At 39.0% G+C, this 18,853-nt stretch overlaps 1 long non-coding RNA gene across 2 annotated transcripts; it reads right to left on the bottom strand.

Annotated features, from left to right (window-relative positions):
* Positions 1-8,975: 8,975 nt before the first annotated feature.
* On the bottom strand, positions 8,976-17,227 carry LOC117661965 (uncharacterized). Of its 2 annotated transcripts, none has more exons than XR_009622240.1 (4): positions 17,193-17,227; positions 13,660-13,835; positions 12,541-12,692; positions 8,976-9,056 (listed from the first exon to the last, which is right to left on the bottom strand). It is a non-coding gene; the product is annotated as an uncharacterized LOC117661965 (long non-coding RNA). The 2 variants fall into 2 exon arrangements; XR_004590190.3 differs by having other exon boundaries at positions 17,067-17,204.
* Between the last annotated feature and the right edge of the window lie 1,626 nt (positions 17,228-18,853).

Genomic DNA, 18,853 nt, shown 5'->3' with positions numbered 1-18,853 from the left:
GTGTACCCTACTTAAATAACATGGTTGGGTAAATGGATTTTTCTACTTCCTAGGAGTGTGCTTCTACATTAGTCTAGCAGCAATTAGAGGAAAGAGGTTGCTCTGCAAATTGGCTCCACAAACCCCAGTGGCTCATCTTTTTATTGTACAAAACATCAAAATTGCTCCTAATCAATCCACTTCAACTTGGAGTCTAAAATTATTTAGCATCCCTTTCAACCTGGAGTACTTTGACAATGTTTTCCTTAAATTAACTAAAGGGGAGGAGGTATTTGTATCAATATGGAGATTATGGTCCTGCAGCACAAAAATTAACAGGGCAGGGAGTAAAGGGCTCTGCAACTGATTAATACTTCTGGAGTAATTAGTCCACATTTTAAGGATAATAGTAATTAAGGCAGGAGTATTTTACAATGCAAAGAAACAGCTCATTAGGATTTTGAAAAGTAGGTAACCAAATCCATGGAACTTTTATTTTTATATTATTTTTTCTGGCAGCCAAAGGTTAATGTCAGATTTATGATCATTGTTCTTACTGAAGAGGCTTCTATGGATATTACCCTTCAAAAGAAAGTAACAAACACTAAAATTACAGCTATGTAATTTTATGTATTTTACAAAATTCATACATGTTGCAATGCTGTGTTGTGTTATACCGTATAGCAACAATATAACAACATGGAAGAGAGGAATTCAAGGTTCTCCAGATGTTGTGAAACTAATTTAGCACTTCCAGCAGCTTTACCTGACATAGCCAAGGGTGAGATACTGTATATTAGGAATTGTCATTCAACCTAGTTGTAGCTCAGTTGCTACGCATAGTTAATTGGAAAATTCAAGATTTTGCTCAGTGATTAAGTGAAGTGACTGTAAAACAGAAAATGATGTGTAGATGGGGAGAGGGTTAATACAGGGCATTTGCTCTCCCAAGTAGCAAGTGGGACTTACGATATTAGCATATTTATTTCCACATAGCAAAGTATACTGCAGTGACATTTTGCTGGGATAAGAATTCTGCCTGGATTTGCACTCTGAGTGCTAGGAAACAATGGAAACAATAAAGCTGCTTGCTAAGTCATTTATGTTAGAGACCAGCTTGCTACCTGAAGAGATCTAAAATAAGAAACACTCTCTAGGACTTCAATAAAATGACAAATTACCTATGTCAGTACCTGTACTGCATAATTAAATGATATTGTAATCTTATTTATTTATTTAACATATTTATATTGTGTTTTCCTAAATAAATTATTTTAAGAATCCACAGTATTCAGGCTCTAGTTGCTTCACTGAAACGAACAGGGGGTTCAATTAAGAGAGTTCAATGTTGTTTTCATAAATAACAGTCTAAATGCTGGCATTAAAATAGAGCAAAAGAGCAATCTAACATTTTATTTATTTATCAAATTTATTTACCACTATCTTGCAGTTCAGGCGATTCTGAGCAGCTAACATTAAAACCTTAAAAAATTAAAGTGAGGGGTTTTTTTTTTGCACCAAGGATGCTTCTTTTCCACACATATTTCTCATTATGCACTGCAGGGCTGAGAAAAGATGTCGTTTTATGGCCATCACATAAAATTAGATAGATGCAATATCTACATTCATTCTCTCAAAGAACCTGCTCTTTGTTAGTTCTATAGAACTCTTATTTTAATTCTTCTTCCATTTGCTTTGACTATGCCCAGCACATCCATCTGAAGCAAGAATGTCTGGTGCAGATGAGTGTCCAGAAAGCTTTTTGGGAAAGGCATAAACATAGGAAATAGGATGAATAATGCCTCTCTAGTGGAGAGCAGTGATTTTTCAGGTTCCGCTCCTGTTATTTCTAATTTATAAAAGATGCTCTGAGTGCTACAACTTCATCATGCAGTTTCTGTCTGTCTTTTGAAATCTAGAAGAAGAAAGCTTTCTCTGGGTCCCAATTCTTGGAGAAGGCTTTCTCTGTCACTGCCCTTCTTCAGAATAAGATATACAACGGGTTTAGATGCTCTTAGCTGTAAAGCAATTCTTTCATTTTTTAAATTAAGAATTTTAATTACAATAATAAAAACTAATGCAAACTGAATTTAGAGAATAAAAAAACTAAGTGCAAGAAAAAAGAGAGAATGTAATACAGAAAAAGAAAAGAAATATATGAATAAGTGAGTTCTAACCTTTATCAAGGCAACTATCTCTCCCTCTTGGTTGGTAAATGGGTATAAGAGTTATGGTTCTTCCTGGGCATTTAAGTAGCTTATATTGCTGTATTGTTCTGTCTTTCAGTTTTTAATCTCATTACCACTGAAGATATGTAAGAAGCTTAGAATCAGACATGATTGGAATGGCATAAGCCTAGTAAAATAAATAAATTATTCTACTGTATATTCTATTTTTGTAAAAGCTCTTTTTTTTGTAAGATTCGATACCATAATATATGTTTAATAGCTCTAAAAATACAGAGTACAGTCTACCGTCTTAAAGGCAAAATAAAACTAGGATTTGCAACTGCCTAGGAACAGCCCACTAATCATGAAAGTATCAAGCATACTACCTTATTATTTTACAATGAATTTCCAAGGATTAAAATCTTGGCCATGGCTTAAATGCTTAATTGCAACCAAATGTTGTGACCTGCTCTAGATATAGGGAACCTCATCACATCATGTGCCATGTAAACCTTTACACACTTAACAAAGGTCTTTTATCTTGTCACACAATATTTTTGAATTTGCCTGACTTTCTCATGTTTTGGCTGGAAGTTTAGTGAAAAAGATGCCCTTAAAATATAGAAGCCCAGATCAAACACTATATTCCTATGTAGAATCCAGTATGTCAGGATTAACATCGATGAACAACTAGCTGTCCACATGATTGCCCACAGAAAAAAAATTAGTTCTTCCCATTATCTACAACAGTGAAAAGGGACATTTTGGGAGTTATAATAAAGCTTCCTTTTATGATCTAGGAAATAAAGCCTTTTTTTCTATTTGCTATCACTAAACAGGTTCTTCTGGATAACTAGCTTCCATCTTACTGGTTTTACTGATTTAGTATTCTCAGAGTTTAATTCCTATATTCTGAATACAGACCTTATGTTAAAAGCTAAGACTTGGGAACTGTCAAACAAGAAAAGTGAAGATGTGCTGCTTCTAAGATAGTAAGCAGATATGATATATAAGGCTTGATATAGTGAAATGCAGATTGGAAAAAATATCAAAATGGAAAGTATTGATATGCTACTGTGTTCATATGAATAGGCTTCTGAGCTTTTTCAGCATAGTTTTTCAGCTATACTTACAGCTATACCTACTAAACTACAGCATAGTTTTTTACTTTACTTAGTTGTGAAAATCTGATATTCCAAATGTTGTAGAGAACCATAGCCCAATTTCAAGACCACATCCTAATATATATCCTTTCTGAAAACTTCAACAGTGGCATATATGTATCTTACTGAACTAACATCTAGTGACCATGCATACCATCTCTTTTTAAAAAAAAATTATTGGCCAACGCAATGCCTATATCAGAGATGGCTAACCTTTTCTAGACCGATGCCCAAAGTGCGCATGCACGTGCCTGAACCTCTGAAATACAATGCGCATGTGGCCCCTATGGGCCTAACCCTCACGCATATGCATGCCCCCCACAAGCCCCCATGCAAGCACATGCCCCCTGCAGTGCCCTTTCCCCTGCATGTGCCCCACCCACCACACACCCATGTACCGCACACGTATGCCCCCCTCCCCCCGTGTATGTGCAGCAGAAACCTGAAGACCAGCTGGCTGGGAGGCACGTGCATCTGCATTGGAGCTGAACTGGGGTGATGGCTCACATGCCCACAGAGAGGGTGCTGTGTGCCACCTCTGGCACGTGTGCCATAGGTTCGCCATCATGGGCCTATACAATCAAAAGCGTTCAAGTTATTTCAGGATTATAGTAACGTGCCACAAATTTTATTATCTTAGTTGAGAAAATTACCAATCCAATTTGAAATACAAAATAAAGAAAAAAGCATTTTATTTTGTTTTAATATATTATTATAATTAATAATATAATAACATATTTTATTAATGAAGGTTAAATTATGAATGACTGATAACAAATAACCGTGCCAAAGGGAGCAGATATTTAGACATTGGAGAAGAACCTGTTGAAGGAATTAAAGCAACTATATAAATTAAAATGGAATTGCGCTATATCTGCTCAGAATACATTTACTTCAAGTGAAGCATATAAAACAACCACTGGAATGAAATTAAAAACCAGTTAGAGTTTAAAATGCAGGCAAGATACATCTTAAGAGACAGGTAAAGAAGGTTTAAATTTAAATGATGCTGGTTTAGTTCAGTCTTTCAATATTTGAGAAGCTGTCACAAAGAAGAGGGGGACAACATATTCCCCAAAGCACCTCAAGACAAGACAAGAAGTAGTGGATGGAAACTTATCAAGTAGAAATTCAACCTAGAATTAAGGAGACATTTCCTGACAGTGAGAACAAATAACCAGTGGGACTGTTTCCCTTCAGAAGTTGTGGGTGCTCAATCATTGAAAGTTTTAAGAAGAGATTGGACATAATTTGTCTGGAATGGCATAGGGTCTCCTGCTTGGGCAAGTTCTCTTCTACCTCTGTTATTCTGTATTCTGTATTTTATATGTCTAAGTGGAATGGATGAGCTATACCAGAGCAAGCAAGCTGAGAGCCCACTGCAAAAATGACTATCTTGAAATGGAATCTAAAATACAGACTTTGTGGATATATCAAGTGGCCTACTTTGAGTGGTTCACATGAAGAAGTTGCCCAATTGGTAATTTTAGGGTTTTTTTTTTCTTAAGAACAAATATAAAGTTTGGGGATTGTTGTTGGTTTTTTAATGTTCCTTTTATCATAGAATCTCTAACTTATTTTTCCCATCTTGGTAGAAATTACTTCTTTGATTAGAGGAAATTGTCTACATTTTATCTATAGTCAGAGGACTCAGGTGGTCATTAACATTTACTTGTAGTTCAAGGACTTGTATAAAAAAGACAGCAAATCAGAAATCAATTACTTTAAAAAAATCCTGAGAAGACAAATCCACTTTCCCCCCAATGAGTCATTTTAGAGATTGCTGATTAAATTTATGTCTGTACCCTTTAATGATTATCTTTAGTTTCCTGATACTCCCCTAGAACTCTCATCTTCAGATCTGTGCTATTCAATATCTTTATAAATGGCCCAGAGGATAGAATGGAGGAACTATTCTAGGCTGTAAGGGGAAGTTGGCTAATAACTTTAGAAAACAAAATATCTTGGTTTAAAAAAATAGAATGCACTAGAGCAGATTTGAGGAGGATTTGCTTGGTAGTAATGAGTGTGAGAAGAATCTAAATATTAGTGAACCATCAACTGACCATGAGCAGCAATGTGGTGCAGCAGCTAAAAAAAGCGCAATTCAATGTTGGCCTACATTAAAAGAAGTACTAACTTTAGAATATGTGGTAATAAAAATTCCAGAAAACCCTGTGCTGACTTGGAATGGGCTCAGAAATCAGTTGTCAGGATTATGAGAACCTTGGAAAGCAATAGGATAGGATAGGATAGGATAGGATAGGATAGGATAGGATAGGATAGAATAGAATAGAATAGAATAGAATAGAATAGAATAGAATAGAATAGAATAGAATAGAATAGAATAGAATTCTTTATTGGCCAAGTGTGATTGGACATACAAGGAATTTGTATTTGGTGCATATGCTCTCAGTGTGAAAAGACAAGATACATTCATCAAGAATCATAAGGTACAATACTTAATGATAGTCATAGGGTACAAATAAGCAATCAAATCATACTAGGAAACAATCAATATAAATTGTAAGAATACGAGCAACAAAAAGTTACAGTCATGCAGTAATAAGTGAGAGGAGATGGGTGATAGGAACGCTGAGAAGATTAATAGTAATAGACTTAGTGAATAATTTGACAGTGTTGAGAAAATTATTTGTTTACCAGAGTAATGGTGTTTGGAAAAAAACGGTCTTGTGTCTAGTTTTTTCTGGTGTGCAGTGCTCTATAGCGTTGTTTTGAGGGTAGGCGTTGAAACAATTTATGTCCAGGATGTGAGGGGTCTGTAAATATTTTTACAGCCCTCTTTTTGACTTGTGCAGTATACAGGTCCTCATTGGAAGGTAAGTTGGTAGTAATTGTTTTTTGTGGCCATGTTTAATTTGTTTGCAAAAGTAAACAAAAGTAAAGTCTGGGCCAAACTATTTAATTCGATTTTATTTCTGCTTTTTAAATTTTGTATGTATGTATTTTATTGTTGGCTGTTCACCGCCCTGAGTCCTTCGGGAGTAGGGCGGTATACAAATCAAATAAAAATAAAGTAAAGTAAAGTAAGTAAATGTCTAATAGAAAATATGATAATCTGCAAACATCTGCAAGATAATCATGTGCAAGGATTTAACTTCTTGGTATCTGTAAGCTCAGCCTGTTTTAAGTGTGCATGCAACATCACAACACACCCAGAAAGAGGTTAGGGCTTCCATTGTTTTCACCTCCATCTCTGTTGACACCACTCACTGATTCCAATGTTTTTGACTAAAAGAAGTGAGATTCAGGCTAAATATTAGGAAGAATGTCCTCGATGCTTAAGCAGTGCTAATTTTGCCTAGAAGTATGGGACCTTTGCCCCATGGGAATTTTCAAACAAGGACTGGATAGCAGTCTGCTGAGGATTATTTAATGGATTCTTGCAACGAACAGAGGGTTGGTCTATATTTTATATATTATTTATTTATTTGTATCCCACATTTATTATTTTTTTATAAATAACTCAAGGCAGTGAACGTACTTAATACTCCTCCATCCTCCTATTTTTCCCACAACAATTACCCTGAGAAGGGACTGGGCTGAGAAAGAGCAACTGGCCAAAAGTCACCCAGTGGCTTGCATGCCTAAGTCAAGACTAGAACTCACCTTTTCCTGGTTACTAGCCTGATGTCTTAACCACTAGACCAGGGGTCTGCAACTCAAAGAGCCATTTGGACCCATTTCCCACAGAAAAGAAAACACTGGGAGCCACAAAACCTGGGTGGGCATGGCCAACTTTATGTCACTCACTTCCACCAGTCACATGACCCCTAGCCATGCCTACCCAGCCGGTCATTAGGGCAGAGAACCAGTTGTTAAAAAACACCAGGAACCACAAAATCCTTTTGACATATCTCTCTCTCTCCCCTTCCTCCCTCCCTCCCTCTCTCTCTCTCTGTATCTCTCTATGTGTCTCTCTCTCCTCCTCTCACTGTATTTCGCTGTCTCTGCCCTGGTCACTTCTCCATCCCCCGCCGCCACCCTTACCTTCTCAGGCCAGGCGAGGAGTGACTGGGAGGGGAAGGTGAGGGGCGGGGCCAGCCAGTGGTGGGATCATCTGACAGGGAGCCACAGCAGAGGGTCCAAAGAGCCGCATGTGGCTCCGGAGGCACAGGCTGCTGTCCCCTGCACTAGATCAAAGTGGCTATATAACCTGTAAATCCCTTTTAACTCAGATTCTATGATTTGAAGATTTGATAATATTTGGGATGGCACAACAAAAATCTTAAGGATTTAATCCTGAGACTTTGGGTCTGCAAAACGTATGTTCTATCACCACAATTTCTCTTTTGGAAAAGGTTTTAGAATTTTCTGCAAAGCAGTAAAATGGAACAGCAAAAACATTCCCTATTATTTTCATCATACAGCATTTTCAGTCCAAGTATCTTGGAATCACAAACATGTTGAATTACACTCACCTGGATATTTTGTTTTCTTTCAATGGTGCATGTAGTAGCAAAGGAAGTTAATCTTCTTTGAGCATGCTGAGACCCTAAACCATAGACATACCACAGAAAGACAGATGATGCCTGTCATCTGCCATGTTTTGCAAGAGTAGTCCTTTTATTTTGAAAGGTAAGCTATATGTGCAGTGTTTAAATACTTTGGTTCTTCAGCATTTGAGTCAAGTAAAATGAAAATAAAATATACACAGAAGTAATTTACCTTGATTTATATCCCACATTTTTTTCTTGAGGAGCTCAAATCTCCTTTCCCTTAACTCTGTTGGGCTGTTCTAAGAGAAAATGACTGATGAACTTCCCTCCAGAATCTCATAGAAACTGTGGGTTTGAACCTACATTTTCTCAGTTATAGCCTGTTGTACCCTGATTTTCAAACTACCGTTCCCTGCATGATTCTTAAGATAGCCAGTTTCAAGTCAAGTAAGCCTTTAAAGAATAAGAACAGCACCAAAATTTAGCAAAGAAACAATCACCGTCCAGGTCTCTTAGTTAGGAGAGGCAAAACATTTTGCATTCACATTCTCCCCCAACACCACTCTAATTACAGGTAGTCCTCAACTTACAACCACAATTAAGACCAGAATTTATGTTGCTAAGTGAGAAATTTATTAAGTGAGTTTTGCCCCATTTTAAGACTTTCTTGCCGCAATTGTTAAGTGAATCACTACATCTCTTAAATTAGTGACACGGTTGTTAAGTGAATCCTCACCTGCTTCCCCACCTGCTTTGCTTGTCGCAAAAGGGGATCACGTGAACCTGGGACACTGCAACCGTCATAAATATGAACCAGTTGTCAAGCATCCGAATGTAAATCATGAGACCATGGGGAGGCTGCAAGTGTGTGAAAAATGGTCATAAGTCACTTTTTTCAGTGCCGTTGTAACTTTGAACAGTCACTAAATGAACTGTTGTAAGTCGAGGACTACCCGTATATCCTTGCTTGTATCATATCCACCAGCTCTCAAGTAGACTAGGATTTTTGCAGGAAAAATAAGACACATACAGTAAGAGCGTCTGGCATTTCTGCATTCTATAGAATATCAGAAACTGGAAAAATCATCAATCACATTGGCTAAAAATCTCCTCAAACTGCCAGCAATGCATCAGCCCCTCCATTTCTGCATAGTTTAGAGGTTACCAAATAGCTAAACCCAATATATATAAAAAAATCAAGCATGTCAGTATGATGGCTTTATTCTTTGACCTCCAACCTCTGTTTTCTGTCCTGTGATCCAACATCACCAGATCAAGTCGATTTCCTGCAGAATAATAAATGAAAGCATATACTAGTTGACCCACAGCAAAAAAAAAAAAAAGTTAGTCACATCCAACGAGGCCTCAATGTAAGCCAGGATAAAAAGGTGTCCAGCAATAACGCAGAGACAATGTGTTTTCCTTTCTCCATGATCCTAGCACAGTGTTTCTCAACCTTCACAACTTTAAGGTGGGTGGATTTCAACTCCCAGAATTCCCCAGACAGCAAAGCTGAGGTCCATCCATCTTAAAGTTGGCAAGGTTGAGAAACACTGCCCTAGCACAACACTGAAGACTGAAAGTTGAATCGTGGCAACTGGACTTATTGTTGGCTCAAGACATTTGAGAAAAGTCTAGTTGCCATGACTCAACTTTCAGACAACTCTACCTGGATAACTCAGAATCTTTATCAAATATTGCTACGCACCTTGAAGAATAAACTCTGAGGTTGATGCTGGAGGAATTGGTATATTCCAACTAACTCTCTGTCTAATTATCTTATTCAGACTGATGAAGCTACTTGAATGAGCCACAAAATGTCTCTAACAAGAAAGAAAGTCCAGTTGCCATGATTCAAGTTTCAGAAGACTCTACCTGGATGATTGAGAACCTTCATTGACATTTTGCTAAACGCTGAAATCTGTCTTTTCAGGGGAGAGAGGAGGGAAGAGAAAGAGAAAGAAGAGAAAGAGAGAGAGAGAGAGGGATAGGGAGGGGAGAGAGAGAGAAGGAGGGAGGGAGAGAGAAGGAGAGAGAGAGAGAGAGACCATGCAATCTACTTACCTAGTTCTAGCATTAGAAAGGCCAGGATTTGGGTCATGATATCGCCACACACATTTCTTAGTTTTTTCCTCATTGTCATTTACATTTGAACCTATATAGCAGAACCCCAGTTTGAAGGCTCTTCTAATAAAGCTTTGCTGATGCTGACTCTCCACACTGGCAGGAGTTGTACAGGTGAGCATCGCCCATCAGTGGCCTCCTGTATCTACCAACGGCACATACACATTGCATCTTCTAGAATACTTCCCTCTGGAAATGGGATTGATGGAGGATTTTGTCTGGAAATTGCATCCTCCATCTCTTTTGCTTAGAATTTAAAAGAGAAAGGAAGAGGAGGAGAAGGAAGCCAGCCTTTTCCAACTCTTTTGAAAATAGCATTTTTCTCCTGCATTTCAGCAAAAGAGAGAGAGAGAGAGAGAGAGAGAGAGAGAGAGAGAGAGAGAGAGAGAGAGAGAGAGAGAGAGAGAGAGAACAACAAGAGAAAGAATAATAATTGCCTTTATATGATAAAGTAAAAGCCACAGGGGGTATATTTATTTATTTATTTACAATCACTTGTATGTCACCTCTTCTCACAACTCCAGGAGGCTAGGATCCTGAGATGGATTAAGTGATGAAACATATAAAAGAGAGAGGTGGATTTATGAAAAACAGGAAAACAAAAAACTCAATAAAAGGCACGAAGACTAGCTTTTACTGAAGAACTGGGCCCCTGAAATGAAATGTTTATGCGTATGAGACAAAAAAGATCTATGTATTTAAGAGCGTGCTGTTTCTATAGCCAAAATGAGACGTACTTCTTAGCAATTTACTTGCTACTTGAAAGAAAACGGTTTCCCTGGCAACTCTGAAACAAACAAGAATGAATTGCGTATGGATGAAGCACGACCTCACCTGAAAGACAAACAATCAAATGTGTGCTTGTGTTTGTAAGTTCATGTCTACCTATGTTCCGATACTGGCTTTAGAATGATTGGGAATATTACAGTGATACGTTCCATTGTTTCCACTCACTGATCAACAGAAGGCAAAATGCACGTCCAGGGCATAAACACAGGTTTGCTGTAGAAAACACAGGTTTTGTCCACACAAAAGCCCTGTTCATAATATTTATTGGGACTGAGAATGATGTATAAATAAAAATAAAAAATACATTTTTCAGTAACACAAATAAGGTATTTCATTTTCTTCTTTTGTGGTAGTTGGAGTTTGATGAAATCTAGTTTCAGATGCTGCTAGAGCGATGTTTACAATTTGAGACTAAGGCTAAATGGTGATTTCCAACTTGTAAAAGTTTGCTTCGGTTGTACTGATCAGTGAGATGTCTGTAGAATTACCATACTGGAATGGACATTAGAAGGTAACAAAGGAATACATATTATCCTAATTTTTTGCTGTCATGTAGGGATCCTCTGAATTTTTGCACCCCAAATCTTGTAGTCCTAATGTCTACAACATGCCAAATTTTTCCATAGCTATGTAGTTAAATATGATAATTCCTATTAGAAAGCATTGGAATCGCAATGGTACAGAATCCAAAAGCACCAAGGACTTAAGTCTCTGATGTTCTATATTACTGAGGTTCATTCCTTCTAAATTATTTTCAAATTGGCATTTGGGGCATGTACATTTACATTTATTTTCTCTCTTCTAGCCTCTAACGTAGGCCTTGCTAAGTCAATACTGATCACTGCATAGTCTTACATCATGTTGCATAATTTGCTAAAAGGAAGCAGTTTTTTAAACTATTCAGGCCAAACTGCAAGACTCTTAAATCTGAAAGGTTATGCCACTGGAAATTACCATATTTTTCGGAGTATAAGACGCACTGGAGTATAAAACGCACTGGAGTATAAGACGCAGCTTAGTTTTTGGGGAAGAAAATAGAGAAAAAAAATTCTGCCTAGCAGGTATTCATCTGACTAGTCCTTAGCCTGGTCAGCTTCAGCACATTAGTTCCCTCGCTGGTTTTGAGGTTGGGGCTGGTTGGGGCATCAGCTTCAGCATATTAGTTTGCTTGCTGGTTTGAGGTTGGGACTGGTTGGGGCTAAAAAAACAGTTTCAAAAGCACGGCTGATCATCAGAGGGAGCTCCAGTGACTAAAGCAGGCAAAGGGAAGGGGTAAGAGAAGGCAGCAGCTGTTCCAGGTAGCCATTTTGGGCACCGCGCGTCGTGTTTTCAGTCTCCAAATGCATCATGCTCTTGGATGGCGATCCACAGCGATGTGCTTTGGCGATCCCAGCAACCTTGAAGGGCTCTCAAACGGAGCATTTGGAGGCTGAAAGTGTGATGCGTGGAGCCCAAAAACACAAGCCATTGTCAGTGGCAATCTCTGCAGACAGGAAAAGGACTCGTGGAGGCTGAAGGGTGGGGGCTGGTGGGTGGACAGGGTTACATTCGGAGTATAAGATGCACCCAAATTTTCAGCCTCTTTTAGGAGGGAAAAAAGTGCATCTTATACTCCAAAAATACGGTAACCCTTTCCCACCTCAGTCACCTTAAGATGCAATGTGATTGCCATTCCCAGAACTGCCAGCCAGCAGGGCCACAGCATATATTAGATGAGACAGATGAATTAGGACCCTTGTTTAGGCTAAGTTAACATCTAATGATGGCTAGAGAGTATACCAACATCCCATTTGTGTCTTGATATCATGATGGGAAGAAAAGCTGAACTATAAATGAATATAAATGTCCAGTACAAACCTTACATAGATTGGAGATTGTGTTTTATAAGTAAACAAATTGCAAGAAGAAAAGTGAAGCACACACTGTAAGACTGAATGGTCCACTAACACTTTCCCTTCTAAAAATTCATCCATTCTTTCTTCTGTCTTGCTCATTCTTCCCAAACTATCCTAAAAAAATAGAAATGGAGGGAGAGAAGGACAACTATGTCCCTTAACTCATGAAGTACAGCAGAATCCAATGAAATGTAACTTTAATGTGTGTTTTTCTGTCATTCTAATTCTTTAGCTATTTTTCTGTTCTCCATTGAGTTCACCAATATCTACAGAATCTTGTCAATTAAAAGAACGAAATATATAAAACTACATAGTATTGAAGCCAAATTATGTTCAGGTGGTGGACTTAGCTCTCCAGTTTGAGATCCTGGAAAGTCACTACCAGCCCCTGGAGATCTTGATGGGTTAACTAGTCTGACTCATTTCTGGTTTGCTAAATATAATGCTTCTAATGATTAGCAGAGAGGGGAAAATACTCTATCAGTCTTTGGAATTCCCAAAATGTTATTGCCATCAGTTTGAAGGATGTTAGCATTCCTTATACTTGGGCTCAGCTTTCATTTCTGGATTAAGAAATAGGGCTGAGAAAGAATCTGAGTAAAATCTAATCCGTCTGGCACACGTACCCCGTATGCACACAAAGTGGATATTCCAGTTCACTGCCTTGAAATATCAAATGCTTATTTTTGTTGTTATTTAGCTTTTTGTCTCTCTAGACCTCTTCTCCACCCCCCATCCCACCCACCCCTGTCGCCCCCTCTAAAAGGGAAATCGGTATGCTCTGTGGGGTCTGTTGGACAATCAACATTAATTCAGAAGGGAAGCAAACAACCATCTCACTTTCCTGATGCCAGGTGTTCACTAATTGTGCAGCTGAATAATGGATAATGGCACATCCTAGGATATTTATCAAGCCACATATCTTTTTACAATGCAAAAGAGATCATTTGAGATTGTAGCCGTCTCCTCCCCCCTCCCACCCACCCACCTTGCCCTGCTGCCAACTATTTTATTCATTAAAGAGGAGCTCTCTGTAATGTCTGTGACCTGAAAAGAAAGGGAACGAGAGGGGCCACATTACCTGGAAACAATAATGGAGTGCAATCCGACATGAGATTGTAATTAGGTTTAACCAGGGCCAGACGGCAGTTGCTATAATCAGCGTCACTCAAAATTCATTTCACAGTTATGAAAGGAGGTGAGGTGAGCTTCACTTAATGGTGACCAAAGCTAGCCTGTTTCCCATGCATCCACAACCTTTTGAAAGAGAGACAAAAAAAAAAGGGGGGGGGATGGAGGGAGACGATATTGTATTATCAGCACTCTAGTCAGCATCCTGTCTCTTTCAAGAAACAAGGTTCTGCCATCCTAATGAGCTCTAGGGGAATAATAATGGGCTGATTATCATCTGAACTTTCAGACATTGTATTATCCTTTAGGGTTTCTAAGAAGCTAATATCCAAAGATGAATATTAGAAACATTTTTTTTTTTGCCTTTGAGTAAGTTTCTCACTTAACAAACAATGCAAGGTATTCTGGAAGCTGCATTGAAAATTTAGGGTGCCGGTGATGTAGATAATGCCAGGTGTGTGAATACACCTGCTTAATACAACGTGGGAGACAGCCACATGTCTTATTTGTTTCTCCAGCTTCCCAAGGTAAATTCTTTACCTGGAGAGAATGAAGATGATATGTGTGGAGTAAGAAGGGAGCAACTGATTGACAGCTGAAATAGCCCACTTAATGTGTTAGAAGGTTAGTTAATGAGTTATAGTGATTCTTGGTTCATAGTGTAGCACAGCCATAGATGGCTACAGACAAGCTACAATCTCTCAATTGCCATTCTGCAACTGTCATGTTGGGCAATTATAAGCTTTCCTGACAATCCTTCCTGAGTTGTAAGAATTCCTGTCTTCTGGAGACCGTCTCCTAGTTAGGAGCCTCCATATGGAATACAAAATGGACAATCTTGCGTTCCCTTTTTCTCCAGAGAGGGTTGAATTGTTCTTTGCTACAGTCGTAGCAAAGCCATATTCAGAACATAATACCTTCCTTGGAAGTCCATCAGTCTCATTGTAATATTGGCCATATCTCCTCTAGTTTTAGAAAGTTTGAGCTGCTTCTTTTTTTCACTAAGGAAAAAGCAGCTCCAGCTGCAAAAAGGTTACTACCCCCACTCGTTGTATTTATCATATTTTATTCCCTTCCTTTGCATAATATGATACAACCTAAGTGTTAAACACTGTTAAAACAGCAGCAAGTCAAGACAACTAGAACAAAGATTAATTGTATAGCTACAATTATATTTTTGAAAAGGCAACTGGACTGATTTTTTTCTGAGAAGAAGATAAAAACGTTTCGCTTCCGATCCCAGAAGCTTCATCAATTGTATTGCTAAAGTTTCCAGGATAGAAAGTAAAATGTTTTTGTCTTTTTCTTCTTCTTTCTCAAAAAAAATAAAACCACTTTTGATACAACTATGAACTGGCTGACTGAGAATCTCAGAATTCCATTGCTATAATTATACATAAAAGGGTATAATAATACATCCTTATATCTGCAATGTTAAGGTAATAAATATGACATCTATTAATGATGCTTTCTTTATTGGTTACAGCAGCAAAATCTAAAATGCACCAACTTAATACTAAGATTCAGGTGCCTATTTGCTGACAGGTTGAGTTAATACAGATGGCAGTCCTGCCAGATCACTAGGAAGCCCAAACCAGTGGTGGTATTCTGCTGCTTCTAACTGGTTCGCGTAAACCAGTAGTGGTGGTGGTGGGAGGCTCCGCCAACCTGCTCAGATATCATCTCTCTCGCTCTGCGCATGCGCAGAGGTGGCGCGTGCTCCAGAGGTGGGTTTCAGCAGGTTCTGACCAGTTCTGGAGAACTGGTAGCAGAAATTTTGAGTAGTTCGGAGGACCGGTAGTAAAAATTCTGACTGGCCCCACCCCCGTCTATTGTCTGCTTCCCAAGTACCAGCTGATCAGGAGGAAATGGGGATTTTGCAGTATCCTTCCCCTGGAGTGGGGTGGGAATGGAGATTTTACAGTATCCTTCCCCTGCCATGCCCACCAAGCCATGCCTGCCAAGCCATGCCACACCCATCAAGCCACACCCACAGAACTGGTAGTCAAAAATTTTGAAACCCACCACTGACGTGCTCACATTTGCGAACCAGTAGCGAAGGTAAGCGAATACCACCATTGCCCAAACTAACAGGAGTGGAAGAGATCTGCAAGGAGCTGAAATCCTTTATCCCGCTTGCTATTTAAAAAAAACCCGAGCTAATTAGAATAAAGCTCCCACATCAATATTATTTTTTTTAAAAAAAATCACAGGGGAATATTAGCAATAATAGCAGTTGAGTCAACTTACCTTGAAACAAGGTTACTTCAAACCTTTTTTTAAAAAAAAAATCATCAAATCTACAAACTCTCTAACTTTGCCTGTAAAAAAGTAAGTAGAGCAGGTGGGAAGCTGATACCTCTATTTTGAGTTTTCTGAAGGTGAAAAACTGATGGATAACCTCCGTTCACCACTTTGAGGGTGAAAGAATAGTCTGTGCCATTGTCAGTTGTCCATCAACCATTTCGCTCTAATTCATGTCTAATTACAGCTTGTCTTAGAACAGCCTTGGGCTGCATTTATGCTTCCACAATAATACATATTTTGGTAATTTAGGAGAAATGGGATTTTCTTGCTCTTAGAGTGTTTCTTCAAGCAAAGTAAAATGCTTATTATGTCACTATCCCAAATTATGCCACAGGTCTGCTGAAAGAGGCAACATCTGGTTTAATTATAGGAGGTGAAGAAGGAACCACACACTACATTTACGCTGATTGCTGTAACTCTGAAATTTTCTTCTTCTTCTTTTTTAGGCTGCAAACTTGTACTCTTTTTGTTTCCTAATGGAGAATGTGTGCACCATTCCAGGCATTTTATCTACATTCAATATTGTAATTATATAGCTGTTGCTTAGACTGCACCAGGGGTGAAATGCTCCCGGTTCGGACTGAATCGCCCGATCCAGTAGCGATGGTAGCGGGTGGTTCGGAGAACCGGTAGCAAAAATCCCTGCACCTCCTCCCCTCCACCATGCCCAGCTGAGTTGCACGATCATCAGAGGCTTTTTTTTTTTTTTAACTTTTAAAAGCATTTTTTCTAAACCTCTTCCAAAGAAAAAATGCTTTTAAAAGTAAAAAAAAAAGCCTTTGATGATTGTGCGGCTCAGGTGGGATAGTCAGAGGCTTTTCAAAGCATTTTTTTCTGCAACCTCTTGGCCGAAGAGGTGGTAAAAAAAAATGCTTCGAAAAGTCTCTGACGATCCCAGCTGAGTTGCCTGATCGGCAGAGGCTTTTCAAAGCATTAGAAAAAATGCTTTGAAAAGTTAAAAAAAAAAAAAAGTTGGCTACGTCCACCCAGTCACATTACCCCGCCCCCCCACCAAGCCACGCCCACAGAACCAGTAGTAGCAAATTTTACATTTCATCCCTGGACTGCACGCCCTCTATCTGGTGCCTTCCAGATGCATTAGATTATACGCTCCTGCATGGCCAGGGTCAGGGATGCCTGCAGGGAGGGTAAAAAAGCCAAGATGGTGGCCACAACCTTGCTATTGAAGTCCTGCCTTGCATTGTGATGCCCTTGGCATGGGGCAAGGCTTCGATTGTGTGGTTGTGGTGAGCATCTCAACCTTTGTGACCTCATCCCTGAGGAGATTCCCTGGGCAGTGGTGAGGAATGTTGTAGGTTATAGTTAACAGTTTCTTCAAGGCTGCATTTTTTCAACTCATACTTACTATTTTATGCACAATTCATACCCCAAGAATTCCCCCCCCCAAGTGCTGCATTTTAATATATTATTTGTGGTTAGTTTTATATGCTACCTATGGTTGAGAAGTTCAAAAAACAGCGTATGTACATTGGAGTCCCTACTCTCACTATAATCACAACAACCCTGTGAAATAAGTTGGCTTGAGAAAGAAAATCATCTAATGCAGCGTCTCCCAGTAGTGGGTTCCACTTACCTTCGCTACCGGTTCGGAACTGTGAGCGTGCATGTGTGCATGCATTGATTCTCTCACATGTGGCACTTCTGTGCATGCGCAGAACCCTCTGTGCATGCATAGAGTGTCCGTGATAACATCTGAGAGGGTGGGCATAGCCTCCCACCACCGCCACTACCGGTTCACCTGAACTGGGGTGAACCAGTAGAAACCCACCAATGGTGCCCCCAACCTTTTGGGCACCAGGGACCGGTTCCATGGAAAAAAAAATTTCCATGGCCCGGAGGGGGCATGGTTTTGTGTGCTGCCTGCATCCCGTGAATGGGGCTTGGCTTGTTTGTGTGGCTCTGTTGCTGGCATGCCGGTCCATGGACTGGGGGTTGGGGATCCCTGATCTAAAGAGCTTCTGTGGCTTAGGTTGGACTTAAATCTGGGTTTCTCCAGTTGTTTCACTTTGGCCATGTCATGCAGGATAATTTACTGGAGAAAGCAATTATGTTTAGAAAAGTTAGTGATAAAAAGAAACCATGCCATCAAAGAACACGGTGGCTGGATACTATCAAAGCTGACACCAGCCAGAGCATAGAAAAACTCAAAGAAATAGTGCAAGATCGGAAGATGTGGAGAAGGCTGGCCCATAGAATCCCCAAGAGTCGAACTTAACTGAATAGATAACATCATCATCGTCACTGTCAACCTCATCACTCTCCAGTTATCAGTCCAACCAGCCAACAAAGGTAGTGTTATTATCTCCCCAGCAAGCTTTCCCTCACTCAAGTAGGACAGCAAAATTTGCTTCTAACCATTAACCAGATCCAGATGTAATGTGAAGTCTTTCATGAAAAGAAAAAGATCTTTCAAAAGAAAGCAAAACTACATTATATCTAGAAAATACAAAGTTCTCTAATGTGGGCTGTGTTTTTCTATTTAAATGTGTAATGCATTTGGGGAGAAGCATCTGTGTTTTTCCTTTTTGAATAATTTTATTAAGTATCATATTGAACAGATAAAATAGATATTAGACAATCCCCAAAATACATTAAAAATAGAGAAAGTGCAGGAACTCCCTCAAGAAAAGAAAAGAAAAGAAAAGAAAAGAAAAGAAAAGAAAAGAAAAGAAAAGAAAAGAAAAGAAAAGAGAAAAATCACCCACATGTATTCTAAAGAGCTGGAGTTCTTTTGTGAGACAGCAGATATATATTGCCTTTTTGGAATAGTGAATCTTTTTGAAGGGTGAACGAACGTAACCTATTTTATCCTTTCT

This window comes from Pantherophis guttatus, chromosome 2 (genome assembly GCF_059756535.1).
Source record: "Pantherophis guttatus breed Tessera chromosome 2, ASM5975653v1, whole genome shotgun sequence".
Taxonomy (NCBI): Eukaryota; Metazoa; Chordata; class Lepidosauria; order Squamata; family Colubridae; genus Pantherophis; species Pantherophis guttatus.
This window is presented reverse-complemented; position numbering and strand designations above follow the sequence as displayed.